The sequence below is a fragment of the Phyllopteryx taeniolatus genome, chromosome 14, assembly GCF_024500385.1.
Source record: "Phyllopteryx taeniolatus isolate TA_2022b chromosome 14, UOR_Ptae_1.2, whole genome shotgun sequence".
Lineage (NCBI taxonomy): Eukaryota > Metazoa > Chordata > Actinopteri > Syngnathiformes > Syngnathidae > Phyllopteryx > Phyllopteryx taeniolatus.
The window spans coordinates 15,409,784-15,417,130 of NC_084515.1; the positions used below are offsets into that span (position 1 = coordinate 15,409,784).

General features: G+C 43.1%; 1 protein-coding gene across 7 annotated transcripts in view; it reads right to left on the reverse strand.

Annotated features, from left to right (window-relative positions):
- LOC133488857 (adhesion G protein-coupled receptor L2-like) overlaps window positions 1-1,866 on the reverse strand; it is a 118,017-nt gene extending 116,151 nt beyond the window's left edge. For 3 of the 7 annotated variants that reach the window (XM_061797312.1, XM_061797310.1, XM_061797311.1), the window contains exon 1: window positions 1,330-1,866. The gene's annotated coding sequence lies outside the window, so the exon portion shown is untranslated. The remainder of the gene's footprint in view (window positions 1-1,329) is intronic. The other 4 variants (XM_061797307.1, XM_061797305.1, XM_061797308.1 and 1 more) reach the window with 2 other exon arrangements.
- Between the last annotated feature and the right edge of the window lie 5,481 nt (window positions 1,867-7,347).

Here is a 7,347-nt window from a genome sequence, read left to right on the forward strand (position 1 = left end):
TACATATACCATGATTGTAGTACACCTTTTTGCAACTTTTTGTTAAATTACTTCAAGATTAATCGTCAACATAATGTACATGTCTTGCCTTTAACGTCATATTTTTTTTCTTTATTATTGCTTTTCTAATGAGGCTTGTGTCTGTTCCAAAATCACACAACTGTTATGAAGCATTAAATAATGTGCACATTAGTTGCACTCAGGAAATAAAAACGAAAATGTTATGATATGTAGACAATTATTTGCAGCTTTTTTCAAATGCCACCAGTATATTCTACCCATCATTCCTTATATTCAATTTCTATTTTCATTATTATTATATTGGTTTCTTTGTTGCTTTTTACGGTTGTAGTCAGGTTTAAGCTGTCCAAAATACCAACAATGGTCCCAAAAATAACCACTCAACAGTGACGGCACATTCAAATCCAAACTACATGCACATTAGTCGTATTAAGGATCCGCCACCGAGACATTTTGGACAATGGCATGCTTGCATTTGTGCCCCAGTGCACATAAAGACATGTTCGGATGAGTGTGGTGTGGAAGAAGACCACCAGGGCCATCACCTTAAAGGTGGAAACTGCAAGCCACGAGACTTCTCTCTGTGACCACTGACCTTTGAAAATGGAGCCACACACTCCACCATCTTCCAGAAAGAGTTCTTGTAATTGATGAGCCAATACTTGACTGCGTTTGCCTTACATAACGCTGCAGCACGACCCCACCATTGAACGCTGTCCACGCGAATTGAGCCTAAATGTGATTTAACCTTGATGTGTCAGCGGGGCCTTGCTCTCAGGAGGATCTTGCCTCTGAAAAAGCGTCACGTAAAGGGGGCGGAGGGGGGGGGGGGGGGGGGGGGGGGGGGGCAGATATTGCACCCCAGTCTGTAAAAACTGCATCTGTCTGTGTGTGTGTGTGTGTGTGTGTGTGTGTGTGTCTGCCATCATCTCGCATGGCTGGCACGGGGCTCCGTGAATTATACATGTCCTGTGCAATGATCTTATTTTATAGCTGCAAGATGGAGAGGTAAATGGAGACAGCAACTGGCATCCAGCTACTTAGCTGTTGTTCAAAGTGTGTGCGGGGAGGAGATGCACAATGTTACTGCACTTGACCAGCCACAAATGTTGTTGTTTTTTTCATTGAAATTCTTATTTTTAAAAAGGAGAGAGACAAACTCTACATTGCTGTTTTTTTGTTTTGTTTGTTTGTTTGTTTTTTTTTTTTTACTGCTATTATTGAACATTTTCCAAAGTCTGCCAAAGAGCCACTTCTCCCACTCTGTGGTTAAACGTCATGTATTGATTGAGGGAGGCTGCTACTTACTGTGCTAGAAGGATGAAGCAGTGTGAATTTCGGATGAAAAACTCGGCTGGTCTGGTTTCAGAATAGGGGGGGCCCCCACAAACTGAGCTCCGGGTCGCACAAAAGATCAGGGCTCAGCTCGGCTGCATGTTCGGGTCGCCTCACAGCGGACAGGCGGCGGTGGCAGGTAGACGCTCCGCCCCACGTCGGTACATCCAGGTCGGGACGAATAGCTCCATAAGCGAGGGGAGGAAGTGGAGGGGTTCAAAAGTAAAGCACCATGCCCCGCGTGTATCGGTTTAAACAGAGGTCGGAGTGGGCAAACACGCTCCAATGAGACGAGGTGGATTTGGGAAAAAGTCCCGAGCCAGGTCGCGGCGAAGTGGGTCTGAAGGGTCGTTGAAGCCCGCTTGCAAAGTGTTGAGATGAAATCCTCGATGAGCTCCGGGGTTTTCGTTGCACGGCCGCCCCCCACCCCCCTTCTCGCGCGCGTCGCATCCACACCACTCGCACGGCAGTCAAGAGGATGACTGAGCAAGCAGACAGCAGCCGAGCCGACCGACGCTCTGCAGCAGCTGGCTGGACACAGACGCCAGGAAAACATGGAGTGGAGTCCCTTCAAATCCATTTGGAGTCCTCATCGGAGGCGGAATGGATTTACGTCAATTCAGCCTACGACTAATCCCTGGAGTTGGCGAGTTAGCTCATTTTCTTATTTCTTATCCAGATTAATTAGTGTGCTAAAACGGAACTAGTTGGCTATATATGTAGTTAGTTTGTTGGTTACTTATGTTTAATGACGGCATTAAACCGAAGTGGAGACGAGTAAGGCGCGGAAGGGATGCTATGCTTGTTAGCTTATGTGCTACGTGTAAAAGACCAGTATTGTCAGACAGCTCATTTAAAGATGATTCAATGACATATTCAGTGTTTTCTGAAACAAATAATAAGAAAGTTATGACTCTTTAAACCGTTTTTTTTTTCTTTTTTAAATTTCTACGCAGCGTCTTAATGCAAAGACAATAGGGCTGAGACTCTCGGTGTCACCTTTTAATCTTAAACTTTGCTAACTATATTATATATATATATATATATATATATATCCTATTTTCAAAACATTGATATCATTGGAAAGCTGCTAAACACAGAAACAGACAACATATTATAATGATGGACTTAAAGGTTCCCTTTTGTTTTTTTAACTGTTTTATGCATAATGTAGATCAAAATGTGTCTGTGAAATGGTTTAAGTTTGAGATCCATGAGGTTTGTCAATTGTATACAGTAGCCTTTGAAAACCAAACCACTTGCAAAGCGGGAGGATCTGAATTCGGCGACGTTGTGACGTCGGCTCGCCAATTAATATTCAAGTTTCAAGTACTAGCCCACACAACTCAAATTCGCGTGTCGCTGCGTCCCGACAGCCAGTCGGCGACGAAAATACGCTGCATCACTCACAACGTCCTCAAACGATGGCAGATATAATGATCGTGGCTGCTTGTGGGCATCTGGCACGCCTGCTGAAAAATGAGCCGGCCTGGAGAATCATGAGCAAGGAAATTGGCGCGTCTGGTATGTCGTACTTGTTTGCAGCTGTCGGTTGTAAAAGTTAATACATGTCCGGTATGTACGCTATTAGTCAAATTAAGGTAAATGGCAATCCAATCAGTGGAAAGCTTATTTACATATTGAATATTAATGAGAAGTCCGTCCGTCTTTTCTGCCAGGCGTAAAAGACCAACTAAAATAACTTGAAAACCGGCATCCTGGGCATTTCTAACCCAAATTATCTTGCAAACCTGACAAAAGAACATCAAAGATTATATTAATAAATGATCGCATCAGACCTTAAAGATAATTATAGAAAGTCAAGGGCTCCGGTTCACAAAATAATAGTCAAGCGCCAAACAGAATTTGCAGATGGCGGTCAGGTGATGTGTGGTTTGATTGGGACAGAATACAAGGATTTGCAAATCCTTTTCAGCTTGTATAAGACAAGGTATTTAATTTTCAAACTGATCAACTTTCTTGTTGTTGGCTTTTGTTTTGGGTTTTTATGCAAATATTCGCTCGTTTTGAATTTGACAATAATATATTCACCAAAACTGGAACAAGGTATCATGGACAAGTAAGTGACGCTTAAATGAGAAGCTTTTGCCATACACCATGTGATGTGTTTTTTTGTCTTTTTTTCTATTTATTTAATGAAACTGGAAGGGGTGGCACGGTAGGAGACTGGTTAGAGCGTCTGCCTCACAGTTCTGAGGACCGGGGTTCAATCCCCGGCCCCGCCTGTGTGGAGTTTGCATGTTCTCCCCGTGCCTGGGTGGGTTTTTCTCCGGGCACTCCGGTTTCCTCCCACATCCCAAAAACATGCGTGGTAGGTTGATTGAAGACTCTAAATTGCCTGTAGGTGTGTATGTGAGTTGTTTTTTTATGTGTGCCCTGCGATTGGCTGGCGACCAGTTCAGGGTGTACCCCGCCTCCTGCCCGAAGATAGCTGGGACTAGGCTCCAGCACTCCCGCGACACTTGCGAGGAGAAGCGGCTCAGAAAATGGATGGATGGATGAAACTGGAAGGGAGTATTCGGTTTTCAGTGGATAGCAACACTAAATTAATGTAGTCAATTAATGCCCCTGAGATGTATAGTTTGCAAATCACACCACGCATTCTCTGATGGTTTCAAAGAAGATTTTTGGATTGTTTGTATTTTTAATGTTGTTTAATGTCCCTGAGGGGATTTAAAACTGAAACCCCAACTGACTTTTTGGGGCCGTGATTAAGCTCTCTTGCTGGAATTACCACTCCGAACTTGAGAGTGCATTACTGTAAGCTGGAACACATTAGCATTAAAATTCCATTTGTGGGCAAATATGATCTAATCTTAATGGCTAACCGGACAACAGCATGTTTGCCTATAAAACAACCAAAGCAATTTAGTCTGGATATGCCCTTTGCGGGGTATAAAAGACCATTAAAAAATGGAGATGAAAAGTATTTTATTTAGTCAGCACACAAAAGGGTGAGTGGCAACCATTTTCACTGTGTGATGTATAATGTCTGTTGGTGCCGTTCATCCCGATTGTCATGACAAAATGCAATTTTCTTTATGAGCTGTCTGCGCTCTGTCATTATGCCTCCAAACACCATGTGAAGTTGTCTTAGCAGTCAGACGACACGAAAGGAAACAATCCGCACAGCTGGAAGCCAGCTTTTGTGGTGACGCTCTCCTCCAGGTTTTTGAAACTTCAGCCCCACATCGCTTCATTTTTATAAAATCTCGTGTACGGTTAGCAGGAGTTTTCATTATCCTACTATTTTTAGCTCCTCGGCATTGATAATAAAGAGCTGCCTCCGTGGTGTGAATTCAGACATTTAATTCAGGATGTATTTGCTTAAGAGGAGTCAGTCCGAGTACAAATACTTAACCGCCAAATGTGGATCTATTAATGTCTGAAATGTCACTTGGCTCCCTCTCATGAGCCAAAATACATAGCCGGGGTGAGTGGTCTCTGTTACCCGTGCTTCGGTATCAAAACAGACGCCTGGCCACACTCAAGAGATTTGGGTCATGCTCACCAGGTGGAAAGTGAAAAGATGAGTGAGGCAGACTGAATTTACAAGCTCACATCATCATACTGAGAGAAATAATGTTTATGTATGGACCACGAGTGAAAGTGTCAACCCACCCTGGACGGGTGTCTCATTCATTGCGGTGAGTACAGTGAATATGTAAATACACACACACAAAAGCAAGAAGAAATACAAACTGTTCTTCTCAGCGTGAGAAAATGCTTGGCTTGGCAACCTGTCATTCTCTCCTGTGACCAAAACCCCCTAAAAATAAAAGCTCACATAAGAATCTAAGAAAAACCTCTTCATCGGAGGGCTGGAAAGACGTGTCGTCGCAGCAACAGGCCCCCGTGCAGTAAATAACAAGGTTTAAAGGACCTCATCATGAAAACTCCAAATTGCTGTTTCCTTATAAACTGTATGCAAATGCTGAAAGATGCTCCCGCTGACTGTATCACCAAAGAAAGAAATGAACTGAACCATGTTATTGCTAAGTCGCAGATACAGTACTGTAGCAATATGCCCCTTGGTGGCTGAGATTAGCATAGGGGAAGACGTCGGACCAATAAAATTGGATGCGGACCGAGTAGGCTTGTACTGGTACGCCAAAAGTCACAGTTCGGTACGTACCTTAAGGTCATCTGCGCGAACAAAATAAAAAATGTAGAACTGCTCAGGTTTTGTGTGAACAGGTTTAATGTAATTTTAAATGAAATGTAAAAAAAAATCGCTCCGGTAAATGAATAGTCACAAAAAAATAAGAGTATGGGGGGGGGGTCCTCGGTTTACTGGAGTTCCGTTCCTACAGAGGCGACTTATCCCAAATGTGTGCATAAGTCGGAACGCGCCGTAGTCTATCTTTAACTTAAGCTAACGTAATTGTAAAGTCATAATTCTAGTGAATATTTGTATGGAAAAAGTGCAATAATTCCTGATCCTTGGGTTAGTTTGACAAAAGCGTGCCACATACATAGCAGAAGTGTGCTTGGATGTAGCTCTTAGTCTCAGAGCCGAAATCATGTTATACTTCTGTAGACAGCAAACTGGTCGCGACTGAATCAGCAGTGCATCTGATGGTTGCGGTCAACAAATGTACGTGTCACACACAGTAGATGGTTGTCCTCCATCGGACAGCGATGGTAAGCTTACCTTTGCTGACTTCTATTTTTAGTTCCTGTTTAACTTATCAGACATCTATCTGTGATAAATGCGCAACTCTTAGCATGTATAAAACTATATCAATACCAGAACAAATCCTGTTTCCCACCAGTAGCTTAACTTCCACATTCGAGTCCTGCTTTTGCTCACCTAATATACTTTAATGACTGTGGAGTGGGGAAAGGAGTAGGGGACGCTAAACATAACATTACCGACGACTGCTCATTATCGCTAGGTTACCGCTTTTGTCTGCAATAATTAAAAACCGGAACAATAAACATCCCACTTTGTTGCTGTGCTGCACTCTGAATGTGTTTAATGGTCACATGTGACTTTAGCATATGGATCCGTTTAAAAGGCGTTTTCTAATTTATTTAAAAAGGCTAATAAAGCTTTGCAACTCATGCTTGAAAACCGACAGCGGAAAGAGGAAAAAAAAGAATCAGTCTGCGTGTAAATAGAACATTCTTTCACCTCCTCAGACTTCCAAACTTGCGCTGCATTACATAAGTGTCGTTTACATTTTTTGGGGTTGTTAGTGATCTTGTGGGTTTGAGGCCCCATAGGGAGACACCGTTTGGAGGGTTCGAGTCACTCACAACGTGTTTGTCTTTGAACCGTGTCGTCTTGTGCGAGCGTGTGGACAAAGCTTCCAGAATAACGTGGGGTGTGGTGAATTAGAGGGTAGGCTATATAGCTGGGAACGCTGCGGTGAATACGTCCCGAGTCATTACGAAGTGGTTTTGCTCATTATGATCAAACGCTTCAAACTCAAAGGCGATCCCCATCCTATATGAGAGAAGTCGTTTATTGAGGCTAGAGGGGGAGGGGGGGGGGGGGGGGGTGGTGGAATTAAAGGATGATTCGATAAATGCTCTTGTTCCACGCAGACAGGAATACCGCAGCTTCTCCGCATTGAGGAATTCTCCATCCATATCCCGGCTTATTGTTTATTCCAGCTCGCTGGAGCTTGGTGAGCAACGAGGCGGATAAAAAGGGTCAACCTTATCATGATCTTGACATCCATGGCGGTTGCCCAGGAATGGAAAAGACCAATTATGATGTTAACCCACAAAGGAAAGCACATTTTATGATAAGATTATTTCCGCTATAATCAATCTTGCCCTAGCAGTTCAGAGGATTTTGTCTTTACTTGCGGTACAAAATCGTATCCCTGCGTATTTGTTTATGCACTTCTGCTCTTCTCAATAATTCATTTTCCTCTTGATATTGTTCTTTGATGTTTTGCTTCTCTGCTGTATAGAGAGTGTGAGGAAGGTCATTTGTCTTCATGAACTTTCAAACAA